Here is a 19,436-nt window from a genome sequence, read left to right as displayed (position 1 = left end):
CAGGCTAGGGGTGTGCATGTGGGTGAGTGAGTATGGCAGACTGAAACCGAAGGCTTCTTGGGGACAGTGACCTCTTTGGGAGAGCATGTGCAGGACCAAGTGAGGGCTGTTGGGAAGGTGTTCTGCAAGGTAACCTTGCAGAGAACGTTTCCCTGAAACCTCTTAACAGGGACTTTAGAGCTGAGATTGGATGCTGAGGCACCAGACAGACCCAAGTGCTCAGCGGTCCCTGGTGGGGGCCTTTGATTTGGTAAATGGAAAAAGGTTCAGGAAAGACTGGCAGACGTGCTATGCTGGATGTAGAGTGAGTGTCCTCTGAAGACATTTTGGGGGAAAGCCTTTAAAAAGGGGTAAATAAAGACATCTCTTCTCCACTCCCTTCCTCTATCTGCATGACTACCACTCAGCCCAGACCTCACCATCCCCAACTGGCCCAGCACCTTTCCTTCCCTGCTTCCCTGTCGCAGGTCCACCCCCTCCTACTCACCCTCCGCTACAGAGATGCTTCTAAAAGGCAAATGTAATTATTCCTCACCTGTTCAGAAGGCTGCCTTGGGTATCATGCTCACATTCCTTACCTTATATAAAGGGATCTTGGTAATCTGCCTCTGCCCCCCTTTCCCTCCTCATTCCCCCTTCCCCATGCCTCTGCGTTTAGTATGGCAGCCATACCGAACAGCTTGCCACTGCCTCAGTGCACCACGCTTGTTCCCTCCTCTGCAAGAGTGCTCTCTGCTAAGTGATCCCCACCCCACCCCACCGCCAGACTCCCCACCAGCTTCCTGCGAACTTGTCTCCATGATAAGTTTCTTCTGAGCCCTCCAATCTGCTCAGATGCTGCCTCCTCTGGAAAGCTTTCCCAGATTTCTCTTGACATGACAAGCCCCTGTGCTAGCTCCTTCCCACCATGGATTGTGTGTGGAATTTGCATGTCCATCTCTCCCATCACCCAAGGCAGCTCTTGGTATTCCCAGCACCGGGTTGGATGTGGCCAGGCCTGGGAATGTTTAATGAACCAGTGGGCACAGGCAGCTTCTCAGTGAGACCAAGGATGGGATCTGAGCATCAGGGCTTCTTGGTCCCATCCCTGAGTGCAGGGCAGACAGCCTCTTCTGGGTGGGTAGGGCTGTCTGTGTCTTCTCTTGACCCCGTTGTCTTTAACCCTTCGTGACTCTTTTCCCATTGATCCTCATCAGTAACTGGGGAGAAGGCAGTGGAGGAGCAACATGTCTTTATCACAGAGATGACAGTAGTAGCAAATCCTTATACAGCTGAGCATGCTAGGTATCATATCAGATGCTTTGTGTTTATAACTCCTCCAGTTCTTTGTGAGATAGGTGCAGTTATCATCTCCACGTCCTCCACGAGGAAACTGAGTCTCCTCGTGAGACTCAGAGAGGTTGAAGACTTGCCCAGTATCACACAGAAGAAAGTGGCAGAGCGGAGATTTGAACTTGGGCAGTCTGGCTCTAGAGTTTGAGCTCTTAGAGAACTTAAGGCTAGGCTCAATGAAAGCTCAGAATGGGATTCCCACCCACGTGTCCCAGCTTGGAGCCCAGCTGGCATTCTGCTTCCCCACATTTGCCCCCGCCCGCACCCTGAGTCTGGGAGTAGAAGTGGGGGTGGGCATGGAAGTTGGGCTCACAGGCTGGCATAGGTGACCGCGTACTGGCTGAGAACACTGTGCCCTTGATCACCACCTTTGGATTGCTGCCTGAATGGCAGCTCTCCGTGCACTCCCCTTGTTTTCTCCTGAGTTCTCCAAGTTCTCCTGGAATACAGGAGGAGACCATTCTCTGAGTTTGTTCAGTTCAGTTCAGTCGCTCAGTCATGTCCGACTCTTTGTGACCCCGAGTTTGTTACCAAAGCGGTTTTCAATAAAAAGCAAGCACACCAAAAAACTCCACCAAACTCTTCCCTGGGGACAAAGAGAACTGTGTTAAACGCAGTCCTCAGATAACCCACAAGCCCTGCTTCACAGGGTTCCAGGGCCCTTGTCAGGATCACATGGCACTGCAAACAGTGAGCATTTTGGAGTCGGCTCTGGCTCTCACCTGTTCCTGGGTACCCCGTGAGCACTGGCACGTGTGAGTGAGTGAGTGAGTGAGGTTGCAAGTCTGATGCCAGCCTAGGGGGACGAGGCTGGAGGAGCGCTGATGCCGGTATGGAGGTGCTGAAAGGGTCGCTTTTCCTGTTTCTCTCAGTGGAGACCCTTCTTCCCCATGCAAGTGGTCAGTCTGTACTGGGTACTGAGTCCTGTCTTCCTGGGTTGGCAGGGACCTGCAGGCACCTTGTGGGAGGCTGTGAACCTCTATTAAACCTGGGTTCTGGTCCTGTTCGGGCAATTCCCCAAGGGGCCCAGGACTTCAGTCACCCTGGGAATGAGGATGGGGTTGTTTGTCCCAGTTTCCCTGGCAAGCCCTACACCTGGTGGTGCTGCTGGCAGGGTGGTAGAAGACCAGATACAGCTGTGGGCATCTGTGCACGTGTTCACGAGCCCACAGACCTGCCTGCTGCTTCCGACCCCCTGTGGTAACCCCCTGCTTCACCTCGAACCTGAGGACAGCTGTTGGAACCGCTCCCCAGCCCCACCCCCAGCCTCAACTGGGGTCTAGTTCAAAGTGTGGGGAGGTTTAGGACACAGTATTTGGCCACCTCTGGATTAATATCTCATCTTCAACCCATTGTTCACACTTAACCTTAGGCCAGGTGCTCCCCTTTTCTGGTTGTTCTCTGAGGTCTCCATCAGCCTTGACATCCTGGGGGTCTGGATGTTTGTGAAGGGTTTGTGCACCACTTTGAGATTGGTCCTGACAGTGAAAAGCAGGGGCCTGGCTTCCTCAACTACCCCACTGAGTGGTGGGGGAAGAGACAACCCTAGACATAAGATAATGTGTCTCTCATGTAGCAGGAACACAAAAACTTGTGAACAAATGGGCGGCCATGATGGCTCAGAGGGGGCTGAAGTGTTCCCAGAAGTCTTCCCAGAGGAGAGGAAACTCGGACACTTAACTTCAGCCTATCTGGGAGCCACATCTGAACCCCAGTCTCCGCCATGGGTGGATAGACCTGGTGTTCTTAGTCTGTTTGGAGGACTCATCTTCATCCTTCAAAACCCGACTCAGCCATCATTCCCCTTCAAACCTCCATCCTTCTGCTCCCAGAGTTAGTGGTGTTTCCTTGGGATGGTGTGTTGGCCTGAGGTGTTTCCTCTACAGTGATTAGCCTGTGTCAGGGCTGAGTATTCTGTGATGAACCCAGGCTGTTGTGAGCTGACAGCTAATGAGGGAGACACAGTGAAAAGGTAACCAAAGAAATATACAATGGAAATCTGTGATAAGAGCTGTGAACAGTAATAATAAATGTCATAAATGCGAGCTAGGTGACAAGCTTGCATTACCTCGTATATTCCTTATAACAAGTCTGTGGAGTAGATAGTGGTGCTGTGCCCATATTAAAGATGAAACTGAGACAGAGAGGTTAAGTAACTTGCCCAAGGTCACACAGCTAGTAAGTGGCACTGCTGAGATTAAACTCAGGTTGTCTGGGGAACAGAGAACTGTTAGAGAATAATGAGAGAGGTCAGAGAGAGTTCTCTGACCAGGTGACAGCTGAGCAGAGACCCAGCGGCTGAAAAGGAGGCAGCCATGGGGGGAGTTGGGGGAGCATTCCAGGCAGAGGGAATAGCATTCATTTGCAGGCTCCAAGATGGGGGGAGCTTGGCAAGCTGCTAAAGGGAGGCTGGCGTGGCTGGGAGTGAGTGAGGGCAGAGCGGCTGGAAGGGTCTGAGGCAAGACTACGATGAGCTGCAGGCTGGGGGCCTGGGCCCCGTGAGCAGGGTTTGGGGTTTGGAGTGCTGTGAGTCCTGTTGCCCTGCCCACCAGGCTGTGCACTCCTTGGGGCTCTCTAGAGCCTTGGTGCCAAGGTGTGTAGTCCCTGCACACTGAGCTCAGCAGCCCAGGGAGACACATCAAAGGAGTTCCTCTCCTCTGAATGGCCTGTGCTGTGAAGGTCCCCACTGCTTCCCATCCACCCTGACCGCTCACAATTGGGAGGTGGACCGTGGGATCAGCACTCTGATGCAGGCAAGGCACAGAGAAGTAAGGGGAAGTGCAGGGCTTGTATCACTGGCAAGAGACTTAGAACCCCTACCTGCTAAGTGGGACCCCTTTCCCAGCCTTTGTCTTGGCCACTCAGTAAGTAGCCTCACTCTCCCACCCAGACTCACCCATGCCAACCTCCTCTGCCTACCTTCACACACTGACAATGCAGATTCAGAGCTGACCTCCTGCTTCAACCTCATACACACCATGGCCTGGAGAGGCTGCACCTCTGCCCTTCACCTGTGCCTGGTCCGGGAGCCTGGGGCCAAGCTGGACAGTGCTAAGTGTTAACTGCCTTTGCGATGCTCACTCACTTCATCTTTGTAGGCCTTTTCCTGTGAAGCAGGTCTGTTCCTGCAGATCTTGTTAGATTGTTGGCAAGATTAAAGGCATTGGAGGAGTGTAGAACTTGACACATAATTGACTATAGTAAATATTGGTTCTTTTCTTTCTGTCTCCTCTGGACTTCAGTTTCCTTAGTGGGTCAATGACAGGGTCAGTGGGTTGGGTGATATGGTAAATGCTACCTTTTGTTGAACACCTACTGAGTGTCAGGCTTAGTTAAACTTCCCAATAGCTCTGCAAGGCTGCTGGTTTTCATCTAGCTTTACAGCTGAGAAAACCAAAGCTCTGGCCCCGAGTCACTTTGAGTGAGTTAGAGAATTCGAAGTCTTGTCTGATGCTAAGCTGCAGCTGGGCAGGGGCCCTGGTGCTGTGGCTCTTCTCCTTGTCCTGGGCTGACCTGGCTGAGCCGAGGGACTGACACCTCTGTCTGGTGCCTCTTGTGTCCTGTGGCTCCAGGGACAGATGGTGCTGCTGGCTGGGTCCTCTGCCAGCTCCCTGGCTGTGGGCCTGCATGTTCCTGCTGTTCCCAGAAGCAGCCTCCTTGTGGGTAGGAGGTGGCATCGAGCAGTGATGGAAAGGACCAGAGTCCAGCATTTGGGGGACACAGGGATGAGTCAGACTGGACCTGTCCTCAGGTGCCCCCTAACTGATAGACTGAGGTTCAAACCTATGATGACAGCACGGTGTGGCTGGGCTGTGACAGAGGGAAGTGCAGAGGTGGCCACTCACAGCCTATAGGACAGGGTGGTCTCCCTGGAGAGGATGATGGGGTAGCTCAGCTTTGAAAACTTTTCCAGGTTAGAAAGCACGGTCTAGGTGGAGGTTTATAAAATGTGGGAAAAAGTCTTTCCAAAGGAATAGGGAGAGCATTTGGCACTGACCCCTTGAGGAGTCCCTCCCTCCCTGGCCCCCTTGCCTATATAATATGTATCATGCCTGGGCCTTCTTTGGTAGTAATAATCTGCTCTCAGCAAATCAGACTAATTAATAGTAATTAATGTGAGTAGACATTAAGTGTTAAGCCTCTCTTTTGGAGAGGAAGCCTAATGAATGAGTAGAAAGAGCTCTGTTAGTGAGAAAAGCAAAGTCCCATCTCCACCACCCAGAGCTGAGTGGCCTCAGGTGGCCTGGCTTCAGTCCCCTCGTCTGTGCAAGAGGGAGTGTCGTCCCTCTCAGGGTCCAGTTGTTGTTCCGTCGCTCAGTCTTGTCCAGCTGTTTGCGACCCCATGGACTACAGCACTCCAGGCCTCCTTATCCTTCACCATCTCCGGCATTAAATGGCTTGTGGATACAAAGCCATCATATAATGTATATAAGTGCCTGGAACATAGTAGGTGCTCAAAAAAGTATAGTAGATGACTTCCTTGGTGGTCCAGTGGTTAAGACTCTGAGCTTCCACTGCAGGGGCTGTGGGTTTGGTCCCTGGTCAGGGAACTAAGATCCTGTATGCTTCACCATGCAGGCAAACGAAAAAAAAAAAAGTATGGTAGACTGGTGGTGGGGGGGGGAAAACGTTGGTCAGAGGGTACAAACTTTCAGTTGTAAGATGAATAAGTTCTGGAGACCTGAAGTACAGCATGGTGACTGTAGTTAATAATAATAATGTCTTATGTACTGGAAATTTGCTAAGAATGTGGAGCATAAATGTCCTCCCTCCTCACCCCAGAAAGGGTAACTGATGTGATGGATGTCTTGATTTGCTTGATTGTGGTGGTCATTCCACAATAGTGATATAGTGAAGTCGCTCAGTCGTGTCCAACTCCTTGGGACCCCATGGACTGTAGCCTACCGGGCTCCTCTGTCCATGGGATTTTCCAGGCAATAGTCCTGGAGTGGATTGCCATTTCCTTCTCCAGGGGATCTTCCCAACCCAGGGATCGAACCCGGGTCTCCCGTATTGTAGACAGATGCTTTATATACATATATCCAAACACTGCGTTTTGCAACCTGAATGTGTACAACTTTTATTTGTCAACCGTGTCTTAATAGAATTGGGGGGAAAAAAATTATGGGGAGGCCCTAGTTCTCTACAGAGACATGGGACCTGGTTCCTGTTCTCAAGGAGTTTTTTTCCTCATATGTGCGCCCACTTTACAGTTTAAAAGGGACTGTGTTTTACCTGGTCCGGTTGTTCAAAAGTGCAGAGAGTCAGCAGACTGGTGGTGGGGGGAAAAGGGAAAATGTTGGTCAGAGGGTACAAACTTTCAGTTGTAAGATGAATAGGTTCTGGAAACCTGAAGTACAGCATGGTGACTGTGGTTAATAATAATAATGTCTTATGGCAGCACCCTTGAGGTGGCCCCTGGAGGCCCATCCTTCAGGATGTGAACCCTGGCCTCTCCATCTCTGAAACCGGCTCTGATCCGCCCTGGGGTGTGGCCCTGCTCCCAGGCCCGGAATCCAGGTCAGAGGTCAGGAAGGGAGTGGCTTTCAAGTCTTCCTAAAGCAGCCTCAGATTTACAGCATACTTCAGGGCTGAGCCAACCTAGGTGGGTCTCAGTTTCCATTTGATCCCTTGGAGGGGCTGTGGAGAGACCCAGCTCCTCTCCTTCTCTGGTGATACTGCCCCTCAGAGCTGTGGGAGGGATGGTGGTCTGGAGTCGGAAGGCTCTGGCTGGTTCAAGCGGCTACTGGCTACCTTTTCCCAGCCTTAGTTTTCTCATTGGTAACACATGGACTTGGAGGTAATAATGGTCCCTGTCATTTGAGCCTGCTTTGTGTCAAGGAGGGTAGCTCCATGATGCATAGAGACTGGATGGCCTGCCTACAGGCTTTGAGAGTGGTGGAGTGTGTGGGACATATGGGCCTGGGGAGAGGAAGGGACCCAAAGACTGAACAACTTTGGGTCGAGGGAAAGGGCAAACGCTTCCTCCACCCCCACCCTGAAGCTAAGAGTAACTGGTCCCCACCCACCTGCCCTTGCTTTGGAAGATAAAAGTGGAGCTTCCAGGCTGACAGACTAAGAGGAGGTATGTCTCACTCCTGCTTAGACTGGTTCTCAGCGAGACTGGGAGGGACTTCTGAGCCTGGTAGGCCCTCTGAAGAGGCCATGGTGGGGGAAATGGTGATTCCCACAGCCCAGGGGAGATGGACTGGCCAGGGACCACTCCCTTTCCAGCTTTCTCCATATCACCTGGAAGGCAGGAGAGCCAGGAGGCAACCTATGGAGGGTCTCCCAAGTGCCAGGCTTTGTCTGAAAAGTCGTGCGGGCTGAGTGATCCGATCCCCCTCCAGGGCTGGCATCCCCTGGGGCAGCACCCCTGCCAGGCTCTGGAGTCAGAAGAACCCACGTCCAGTCTCTGCTCTGCCTTTTACTGGTCATGTGTCCTTGTGTGGATCTTTCCATGTTCCCTGAGTTTCCTTTTTCGGTAAAAGGAGGACTCCTGATTCAGGGTGCACTGGAGAATTAAAGACCCCCAAGGACTAGGCCTGGCATGCAGAAGGTACACAGTAAGTATCAGCCATAGATTCTGAACAGTGGTCTTTGAGCTTCTGGGAGAGCAATTTTGGGACAGCCCCTGGGCCATACACAGTGGCTCTCTGCACATGGAGACCCGTCTCTTACCAGCTTTGTCCTTGTTGTTGTTCAGCCACTCAGTCGTGTCCTCCCTGCATCCTCCTGTTCTGTCCTTCTCACACATGGATGCTATCAGCAAGTCATGATGATTCCACCTCCCAAATACACCTGGGTCCATCATCTTTCTTTGGACTGCAGTTGCCCACAGAGGAGTCTCCCTGCTTCTTCTCTCACCCTGCAATCTGCCCCCACACAACAGCATGCGTGGGTGCTCAGCCATGTCCAACTCTTTGACCCCATGGACTGTAGCCTGCCAAGCTCTTCTGTCCATGGGATTTTTTCTAGGCAAGAATACTGGAGTGGGTTGCCATTTCCTCCTCCAGGAGATTTTCCTAACCCAGGGATCGAACCAGTGTCTCCTGCATTGGCAGGTGGGTTTTTTACCACTGAGCCACGTGGGAAGCCCCATACGACAGCAAAGTGATATTAAAATGCAGGTCAGATCAACTCTCTCCCCATTCACAGCCTCCAGTTCTTCCCATCCCACGTGGAGTAGAATCCAAATTCCACAGGAACTTTAGGCTTTGGGCAGTGTGGGACTAGTTTGTTCCCTTCTCCCTGACACTGCTCCAGCCTCACTGCCCACCATACTGCTCCTCTGGCAGCCAAGCTTGTCCCTGTTCCTCTTTGGGCTCTTTACACACTCTGCTCCCCTGCCTGGGACCCTGTGCCCCCAGGGCCTTGCTCAGTCACTCTTGCTGGTCTCATTCAGATCTTGGCCATGACCCTCCTTGATCACCCAATCTAAATTAGCCCCTTCCGGTCCACCACCTTGTCTCTCTTTCACATCTGCTGTTTTTCTTCTTTTTATTTGTTTATTTGGCTACACTGGGTCTTCCTTGTTTGCGTGGGCTTTCTCTGGTTGCAGTGAGCAGGGGCTACTCTTCCTTGCAGTGTATGGGCTTTTCACTGTAGCAGCTTCTCTTGTTGCAGAGCATGGGATCTAGGCACGTGGGCTCGGCAGTTGTAGCTTGCGGGTTCTAGAGTGAGGACTCAGCAGCTGTGGAGTGCGGGCTTAGTTGCTCTGCCTGCGGCGTGTGGAATCCCCCCGGACTAGGGATCAAACCCATGTCCCTTGGCAGGGAAGCCCTCTTCTTCGTTTTAAAAATTGAAATATTTAAAAAACAAAAAGAATTGAAATATAGTTTATATATAATGTTGTGTTAGTTTCATGTGTATAGCAAAGTGATTCAGTTATACATATATATTCTTTTTCAAATTCTTTTCTAATTATAAGTTATTGCAAGACATGGAGTATAGTTCTCTGTGCTATACAGTAGGGCCTTGTTTATCTAGTTCATATATAGTAGTGTGTTTTTGTTCATCCCGAACTCCTAGTTTATCCCCACCCCACCCCCATCCCCTTTGGTAACTTTAGGTTTGTTTTCTATGTCTGTGAGTCTATTTGTTTTGTACATAAGTTCCTTTATATCACTTTTTTAGATTCCACATATAAATGATATGTGATATTTGTCTCTCTCTGCCTGACTTCGCTTAGTATAATCTCTAGGTCTGTCCATGTTGCTGAAAATGGCATTATTTCATTCTTTTTTATGACTAATATTCCATGTATGCATGTTCCATGTCTTCTTTATCCACTCCTCTGTTGATGAATGTTTAGTCGCTTCCATGACTTGGTTATTGTAAATAGTGCTCCTCGCTGTTTTCCTTCTTATATCACTTTTCACTCTAAAATGATCTTGTTCCTTTGTTTATTGTCTGTTCGTGAGTGGAGAGCCTGGGTTGGTGTTCAGTGCTGTACTCCCAGTATCTTCTTGAAGGAAGGAATGGAGTTTTAAAAAAGATTGCTGTTGATCCCCAGCCAGAATTAGCCTCTTTCTAACTTCGTCCACTCCTATTTAGTCTGGGTTTTATTCCTTACCAGGACCCCCCTGTCCTGACTCAGCCAGCCCTCACATCTGTAGCCAGAGGCCTGGCACCCAGGCCATATGCAGCCCGGCCCTCTCACTGTTCCTCCTGTTGCCTGACTGTCCACCCTGTGCCACCCGCTGTCCCCTCTGTTCCCCCCTCCCTGGGCTGGGCCTCACACTGCCTGCCATACCCCAGTGAGAGGTTGTCTCTTCCCTGCCACCCAGTCACTCCTGTCTTGAACACGTTCCCGCCTCTCACCTCCAAAGAGGCCTCCAGCAGCCCTCGGGCCCCGTTTGGATGCAGCAGGACTTGTCACTGTTGAGCTTGTGGATGGAGGAAACCATGAGGCCATTTTTGCAGAAACAACCATAAAGCTGGCGCCACCCCACCACACATATATATGATCTGTGTTCAGTTGTGTCTGACTGTGCAACCCCCTATGGACATGGAATTTTCTAGGCAAAAATAGTGGAGTGGGTTGCCATTTCCTGCTCCAGGGGATCTTCCCGACTCGGACCGAATCTGCATCTCTTGCGTCTCCTGCATTGGCAGGCGGATTCTTTACACTGAGCCATTTAGAAAGCCCAAGCACACGTATATCCTAGAGCAAAGTGACAGCAACAGAAAAACTTAAGTGCAGGTTGATAGCATGACTCTTACTCATTTTCATCTGTTTGGTTTTCTATCTAAAAGTTACCTTTCAGGTGGCCATGTGTGACCAAGTGTGTCTTCATTCAGTCCTTTAACCAAATGTTGAACAGAGCACACAAATATGGGAGATGGCTCCCAGGTTCAATTTAACTCACGTCTACTGAACACTCACAATATTCTGGGTCTGTGCGAACGCAAAAATATGTCTATTCCTGCCCTGGTAAACTCTTCCCTTGTGCCTGGAATGCCTTGTTCCCCATAAACCCAAGCTGGTTTCTAGTGATCACTGCCTTCTATTCCAAGAAACCATTTCCTTAGTGAGGCATCTTGAGCCTTTCAGGGCCCAGGCTCTTCGGTTAGGATGATTTCCTGTGTCCTTCGACAATGCCTCTATACTTTTAGATTCTTTTCCATTATAGGTTAGTGCAAGATATTGAATATAGTTCCCTGTGCTATACAGTAAGTCCCTGTCATTTATCCATTTTACATACATTAATTGTTGCTGTTCAGTCGCTAACTTGTGTCTGACTCTTTATAACCCCATGGACTGCAGCACGCCAGGCTTCCCTGTCTTTCACTATATCCCAGAGTTTGCTCAAACTCATGTCCGTTGAATCGGTGATGCCATCCAACTATTACATACTCTGTCATTTCCGTCTCCTTTTGCTTTCAATCTTTCCCAGCCTTAGGGTCTTTTCCAGTGAGTCGGCTCTTCATACCAGATGGCCAAAGGACTGGAGCTTCAGCTTCAGCATCAGTCCTTCCGATGACTATTCAGGGTAAATTTCCTTTAGGATTGACTGGTTTGATCTCCTTGCTGTCTAAGGGACTCTATATTAATATTAGTGTATATTTGTTCACCCCAAATTTCTAATTTACCCTCCTCCCCAGCCCTTTCCCCTTTGGTAACTATAAATTTGTTTTCTATGACTATGGGTCTATTTCTGTTTTGTATGGAATCTAAAAAAATGATGCAAATGCCTTGACTTTTTAATAATATGGAAAGCTGGTACTTTTTAAGCACTCTTCAATCCTCACTATGATATTATTATTCCCACTTTACAGATGTGCAAAGTGAGGTTTAGAGTGGCTTAACTAATTATCCAGGGAGACAGAGGCTGGGCCAGGATTCCAGCACAGTCTGTTTTCCTCTTGCCAGCCCCCTGTGCCTTCCTGTTTTTCCTTTTTCTCTCTCTGCCCTGATCATTCCTCTTTAACAAGCCTTTCTTGTGGGCTCAGATTTCTCTGAGACAGTTCAGGGCACATGGGGGTGGGGATGAGACTAGGCCAAGAATGATAAGGCCGTCTTACAGCCAAAGAGCTTGAGGCTGAGGAAGGCCCTGGAACATGGTCAGTGCCCAGCAGAGAACCACTGGGCCGTCTGCTTCAGCTCAGCAGACCCACCAGGGAGCAGGCCAGGCCCAGCTCTCACTCCCACCCTTCCACCTCCAGACTTGGGGCCTTAGAAGCAGCCCCTGGAGGGTTGGTGTCCTCTTGGTAGACCTCCTTCTGTGACCCATTCCTCTCACAGTATAAGGAAGTGTGTTGTGTGGATGAAGTCACACCTATTATGGCCACTCTGCTCTGCTTGGGACTGATTTCTTGAACACTCTCGGGGCAAGAAGTCGGAGTATGAGGGGAGGGGCAGGAGATCTGGTGATCAGAGACAGGCTGGGCCTCAGGGGAACTATGGGGACCTGAGCAGGAGACTGAGCCTGTAAGTGCTGCTTGGGGTTGGGACAGGGGCCCCGCCTGCTGGGGAGGGCAGATGCTGTCCCTCAGCGGAGGGGACTGCAGGCCCCAGGGCAGCAACTGGGGCCTCCAAGGGGCCACGGGGCTGTTAGCTTCCTGGGGCAGGAAGTCCCAGCTGTGGCCAGAATCCCAAAGGGCTGAGAGCAGCTCAGGCTTGAGGAATGTGAGCAGTGGGGGAAGTTGGGAGGGGGCCCCTTTCCTGCCTTCTTCACTTCTCTCTCTGGTGTGTGTGTGTGTCTTCTACTTGCTTTGTTCCCTACCAGCATCCATTCTTTGACCTCTTGTTTTTTCTATTTCCTCTCTTTCTTTCCCTTCTTTCCCTCTTTCTCTTTGTAACCCATCTCTCCTCCCCTCCATCCCTCTTCTCCTTCTTTCTCCCTCCCAACTTTGTCCTTCTGGAGAGGACTTCTGGTCCCTGTAACTGGTGTTTCCAGCTCCAAGGTAAACGGGCTTGTTTGCAGGATGTCTGGACCTGGCCCATCGCCTGGCTACCCGTTGCCATGGTGACTTGGAGGCGGTGTCAGGCAGGAGTCTTGGCTGTCTAGCAGGGGGAGCATGAAGGGCTCTGATGAAGGAGAGAGGCTTGCCCTCCTCTTCACCAATCCTGAAGGGCCCACCCCACTGCCAGGGGCTCCCATGGAGGGGTATTGCCTGTGAATGTGGGCTCCAAGCTGGGTACTATTGGAGAGGGTTGACTGAGAGGCTGCAAAGTGGGGACCAGTCACACTTGGGGTCAGACTGCCTGTGTGCAGACCCTTCCTGCACCTTTCTGGGGTCTGCTGGAGGTAGAGGGTAGGAGGTGGCAAACAGCTCCAAGGAAGAAAGCTGTAGGGAGGCAGCTGTCAGTTGGGGAGGGGTAGATAGAAGAACTCTGACAGGCAGACCTGCTGTCAGCAGAAGGGGATGTAGACACAGGGCAAGTGTCTACATCAGCAGGGAGTGAGCCTCCTGTCTCAGAGAGCAAGCAAGCTCATGTTGGACAGTCACTGGGCAGGGTGGTGGTGGTAACTGAGATATCTGTGTCTGAGAGGGCATATGTAGCCATCCATGAGGTTTTTCCTACTCCAGAGAGCTGAGGATTTACAAAGCAGTTTTTGGCTGACAGAGAGCTTGCAGTTTCCACTCTGGAGGTAGCCACCTCTCTCCCTCACAGGCTGCTGACTTTGAGTGTCTAGTAGGACAAGTGCCCAGAAAAGGCAATGGCACCCCACTCCAGTACTCTTGCCTGGAAAATCCCATGGATGGAGGAGCCTGATGGGCTGCTGTCTATGGGGTCGCAGCAGCAGCAGCAGCAGCAGCAGGACAAGTGCCTGGATGCTGGACTATGCTGGGAGGAGGTCATGATACCATCACTGTTTCCTGCAGAAGGTCTGAGGGTCCATGGGGAGGAAGCTTCCCTAGGGCCCCGCCTGGCATGTGTGGGTGAGAAAGGGCCTGAATGCTGGGGACACAGCAGTAAACATTCTGCTGTGTCAGACTAAAGAGAGGCAATTACAGCGAAGTGCCCAGCTAGCCTTAGCCCTTGAGTTAAACAGACTTGGGTCCAAGTCCTGACTGCCCTTTACTGGCTATAATGATTGTGTGTGTGTGTGTGTGTGCATGACACTTACCCTTTTTGAGCCCCTGTTTTCCCATCTGTAAGATAGGAATAATAACAACATTTAACTATCAGGGCTGTGTGGGGACTGAGAGAGAAGGAGCAGAAAATGCCTGGCGCCCCACCTACACATATCAAGTAATTAAACAAGGGAGCGTGATTGTTGTCAGTCTCCCCTGCATCCCTTTCCATTTTATAAGCAAGAAAGTTGGGGCCAGAGAGATTTAAAAACTTGCTCACGTGCCATCTGTTGTTCTGCCAAATGCTGCAGGAACAGTGCCCAAACAGTGTAGAGAAGCAGAACTGAGGATGTTGGCTGAGGCTAATTTGAATCCTGGCCCCACACAGCCAGTCCCTGCAGGTTCTGCCTGGTTGCCAGGCCCCTGCTACCCCTCTGTGTAGCAGCATTTCCCAAGTAACCCCTGTCTTGCTCTGTGTGGGCTGTCCTGTCCCTGTGGGCAGGCCCTACTCAGACTCAAGAAGTGCTGAAATGAAAGGACAGCTGAGCCACTGAGGTTTACAAGGCACGTTCCAAACGCCACCTTCCATCTCCGCATTTCGTTTCCCAGCAGTGATAAGCCTGCTGGAGGAAGGACAAGTCTGGTCCTGCCCAACTGCTCCATCTTCTCCAGCCTCCCTCACACGTGCACCACACCTCACAGCTAACTGGGTGCTTTAGTTTCAGGATCTCCTTTATTTATTTCTAAAAACATTTATATATTTGGCTCTATCGGGGCTTAGTTGTGGTGTGTAGTAGGCTCAGTATTTATGACATGGGGGTTTCGTTGCCCTGTGGCACGTGGGATCTTAGTTCCCCAAACTAGGATCAAATTCGTGTTCTCTGCATTGGAAAGTGGATTCGTGACCACTGGACCACCAGGGAAGTCCCTGGCATCTCCTTTAACCCTTACTAGTCTTGGATGACGATGGGGTGGGGATTGTCCTCTACTTCTCATTAATTTACCTAAGGATTGCCGGAGTTCAGGCCCTTTTGCCTTGGGCAGACAGCCCCTGAGCCTCCATTTCCCCATCCATACCAGCAGGCAGTCGTTCTCTATCTCCAAACCCTTTTCACTCTTGGTGCAGAGGCAAGGGTTGCCCTGTAGATAGAGGCAGGGGGCCTCACTTAATCCCTGCTCTGTGGTTCAGTGCTGGGCGACCTTGGATTTGGGACTTCTCTGGATCACCTGTGTACCTTGCCTGTGATAACACCTCAAATGTTTCTTATGGATCGGATGAGATAGGAATGGGTAAGCATTCAGGAAATGCCCTCCCTGCCCTCTCTGGCCCTTGGCTGACTCCTTAATGGGGCAGGAGGAATTCTCCAGATGACTCAGGTGTCAGATTTCAGACAAGCTATTTTTACCCTTGGGGGTGGAGGCAGACAGATGATGTTCCGACTGTTCTAGGATGGGGTGAGAGGTCAGCACTTCTGGTGGGGAACTTCTCTTGATTTCATGGCCTACATTCTCTCTGCCACATGGGGTGACACTGAGAATTGGAGACCCTCTGAACCAACTCATTCATTTGGTCCACAGTGAGCCAGGCTCTGTGCTGGGCCCCGTGGATACCAGAAGTAAAGAGGGCTCCTGCCGATGGATCTTTGTGTCCAGTGTCCACCAGATACTCCCACAGTTAAATGAATGTTGTCACAATGGAACACATTGCAGAGTGGAGGTTCCTGGGGCCAGGAGCCTGAGGATAGAGGGAGAGATAATGGAGCCGAGGGACCGGTAGTCATTATGGAGGTGGAGAGGAGAGGATGAGTGCTCCAGACAGGGAGTAAGCAGCGGCCTGAGGGGTATGAGGAACTGAGACGGTCAGTTGTCTGGGGGTATATGGTGTGAGCAAGACTGGGGATGTGGCTGGAGGGCCTTGTGGGTCTTGTCAAGGAAGTCCTTTGTTGTTCAGTCACTCAGTCATGTCCACCTCTTTGTGACCCCATGGACCACAGCACACCAGGCTTCCCTGTCCTTCACCAACTCCCAGAGCTGGCTCAAACTCATGTCCATTGAGTCGGTGATGCCATCCAACCATCTCATCATCTGTGGTCCCCTTCTCTTGCCTTCTATCTTTCGCAGCATCAGGGTCTTTTCCAATGAGTCGGCTGTTTGCATCAGGTGGCCAAAGTATTGAGTCTTGTCAAGGAGGTCCTCCCGTAAGCCAAACAATTTCTTGGTTTGAAAAGAGTTCTTGGAGACTCTCTAGTTAAATGCTCCATTTGACAGATGAGGAAACTGAGGCACAGAGAGGCAAAATAACCTATCCAACGTCTCCTGAGGATGATAAGTTGATGGATATAAGTTCCACTTATATTGAGTTTTATAGGAAGGCACTAAACTGGAAATGCCTCGTGAAGCTCTACCTCCAAAAGAGGTGGGCTTAGCTCACACTTTCAATTATATCCGCTACCCCACTTCCTTTCTTGTCAGATTTAGGGTCAGGGGCAGGATGAACAGGTTGAAGGCCCTCCCATCCCCCTCTGTCCTCACTGGGAGAGCACAAAAGCTGACCAGCCTGCCCTAGGCTGTGGGCTCTGGGCAGGGACGCAGGGTACTGGCCTCTTTTCTCTCCTTGGTCACTGACTGGCTGTGTGACATGGGTTGGTTTGCCTCCCCTCTCTTGAGTTTCAGATGGAAGAGTCTCTTCATCTCCAAGGCCTGTGGAGATATGAGTGTGGGCTTTGGCTGGTAGGTCTGGGATTGCTTTTTTTTTTTTTTTTGCCATACACACAGTTTACAGGATCTGTTTCCCCCACCAGGGATTGAACCCAGGTAACAGCAGTGAAAGCCTAGAATCCTAACACTAGGCCACCAGGGAACTGCCCTGGAATTGTAAAATAAAATTTTTATTTTATTTGGTTTTTTTGCTGTACAGCAAGCATGCAGGATCTTAATTCCCTCACCAGGGATGAAACCTGCGCCCCCTGCAGTGAAAGCATGGAGTCTTAACCACTGGATCCCCAGGGAAGGTCCATCTTCTGGGATTGTCTTAAATTCTGTCTGTCACGTCTCAGGTGCTCAGAAGCAATACACTGGCTCTCACAGCCTTGGTTTGTTCATAGTAAAATGGGTAGAATAACAGTGTGTTGTAGGATATATATGAGAATTACTGAGAGAAGACATGTGAAAGCTCCTAGCCTACAACTTGGTACATAGTAGATGTTCAATAAATGCTAACCAAATGAATGGCATCTAGGAGGTTCTTAGTAAGAAATAATGGTTTAATTCTCTACCTTCCTCACCCCCAAATCTTGAAAAATGTCAAGTGTCAATACACCCTGTAGCTAGAAGTAAAATGAGGATGTGCGTACAGGGCACTGGAGACCATTATTTATCTTCTAGAATGAAGGTGTCATCTGATGACATATGGCCATCAGCAGCCTATGGAACACCGATGTCCTCCCAGCCCTCATGCTGGCTTCACACACAAGTGCACCCACTTTTCATCTCAGAGTTTGGTACCCACTACTACCCTTTTTACCCTTGTCTACTGGGAATCTCAAGGCCAAATGAAATTCTTTATGGCAGCATCTTTGTGCAACTGGTTTCCTCGCGTGGCTTCCTTAGTGGGTCAGAGCGTAAAGAATCTGCCTGCAACCCAGGCGGAAGACCTGGGTTCAATCCCTGGGTCAGGAAGATCCCCTGGAGAAGGAAATGGCTACCCACTCCAGTATGCTTGCCTGGAGAATCCCATGGACAGAGGAGCCTGGCACTCTGCAGTCCATGGGGTTGCAAAGAGTCGAACACGACTGAAGTGACTTAGCACAGCACGTGCATTCCCGATGTAATCGCTCCTCCCGTATTTGGCTCTTAGCTCTGTTTGCATTTTGGGTCTCTGTGCATACTCAGGGTGTGTGCGTGTGCAGGCTGCCTCAGAGCCCTCTGGGGGAAGAAGACAGGGAATGGGATTGAAGGGTGTTTAGGAGGTTGACAGATGCTTCTGTGTTGCTGGTGGGAAGACTGCTGGGAGGCGACTGGTGGCTCTGAGAGCCTGGAGCCACCTTTGTGGGGACAGGGAAACAACTTGGGCAGCTCCCTCACACTCTGGGAGGGCCTGGCTCTCTGGGGGCCTGGCTGGTAGTGGGCCAAGGTGCTTCTCCCCAACCCCCAACCCCCCGGCCCGCCTTCCAGTCCCCGGCCCTTGGAGAGAAGCCTGGGAGGGAGAGTGGGAGGAGCAGGGCCATGTAGGGTCTCCTGCCCTGCAGCTGAATCCCTGCTTCTCTATCACTGGTTCTTTGAATTCTCACAGAACCTCTCAAACTGGCTACCAGTCTTGCCTCCTCACGGGGTTGCCACGAGGTTCTGGTGAACTCATGCGTGAGAAAGTACCGTGTAAACAGTCTGGTTTGAACTCTGTTTAGGAGTCTCCCAGCTATATTTTGGTAGGAAGCCCAAACTCAGCTTTATAATGCTAACCTCAGTGCTCAGTAAATGTTAGCCACGTGGCAGGTGCGTACTAGGAGCTGTGAACACTTGGTCTTTAATTTCATCCCCATGATGACCCTGGATGTAGGTATTATGATCCCATTTCTTGCAGTTATGGAAGCGGAGGCCCACAGAGGTAGGCTGAGCAGCCTGCCTGAAGTCACATGAGTTAGTTGACTTGAGTCCAGGCCAGGCTGATCTCCAGGGGCTGTGCACAGCCCTGTGGCATGGTGAGTGAGCTGAGAGGTTACCCAGGCCAGCTTCTCCCCTCCAGGGCTGGTGGGCCTCCTCTGTTCCAGGCCTGCTCTTTGAGGTGGTTCTTTGGTTTATTTATATTTTTGCTGGGCTGGGTCTTCTTTGCGGCACATGGGCTTTTTCTCTAGTTGTGGTGCATGTGAGCTGCTCTTGTGGAGCACGGGCTCCTAGTAGTGACATGTGGGGGTTAGTGACATGGGAAACCTTAGTTCCTTGACCAGGGATTGAACCTATGTCCCCTGCATTGGGAATGCAGAGTCTTAACCACTGGATTGGCAGGGAAGTCCCTGAGATGTTCTCCCTGCTGGCTGGTCTCCGCATTTTCCTGCTGATCCCTGTAGGGCACACCCTTCTCCAGGGGTCTTCTTTGGTTTCTGGGGACTCTTTGCCCCACACCCCATCCCCGCCTCTGTCTCCACCCACACAGGTGCCTAGTACTTTCCCACCTGTTGCCCTTTGCCCCAGCCACTCCGTCGCCCGAGCCCTGCTGCTCCTGCTTTTGTTTTCTGCTCTTCTCTAGTCCTTCCTGTACCTCAGACTGTCCTCTTCCTCAAGTCTCAGCTCCAAGCCTGCCCTTGCCACCACTCTTCTCCTCCCCTGTAGGCATTAATTTGGCACCTGCCCTGTGCCAGGCCTACATCCATCCCTGCCCTGCGGGAATGCCTGTCTGCTAGGGCAGGTGGCTGTGAAAGCAGTGGCTGCCTCTGTCAGTGCTGTGATGGAGATAGTGAGGCTGCGGGGTCCGGGGAGGCCCTGACTCTCCCTGGGGAGGAGGCAGGCATGGGGAAGGGGCACTGAAGAGGGGGTAGGAGGAAGGACTCACTTGGCAGGTAGAACAGATGGAGGGGTCCTAGGCA

General features: G+C 51.1%; 1 protein-coding gene across 4 annotated transcripts in view; it reads left to right on the top strand.

The window, feature by feature from the left end:
• Positions 1-19,436, top strand: part of ACOT11 (acyl-CoA thioesterase 11) — a 61,692-nt gene that overhangs the window by 8,877 nt on the left and 33,379 nt on the right. The gene's annotated exons all lie outside the window — the stretch shown is intronic.

The sequence above is a fragment of the Bos mutus genome, chromosome 3 (assembly GCF_027580195.1).
Source record: "Bos mutus isolate GX-2022 chromosome 3, NWIPB_WYAK_1.1, whole genome shotgun sequence".
NCBI lineage: Eukaryota > Metazoa > Chordata > Mammalia > Artiodactyla > Bovidae > Bos > Bos mutus.
Note: the sequence above shows the minus strand (reverse complement) of the source record. Positions and strands in the feature narration are given on the sequence as shown.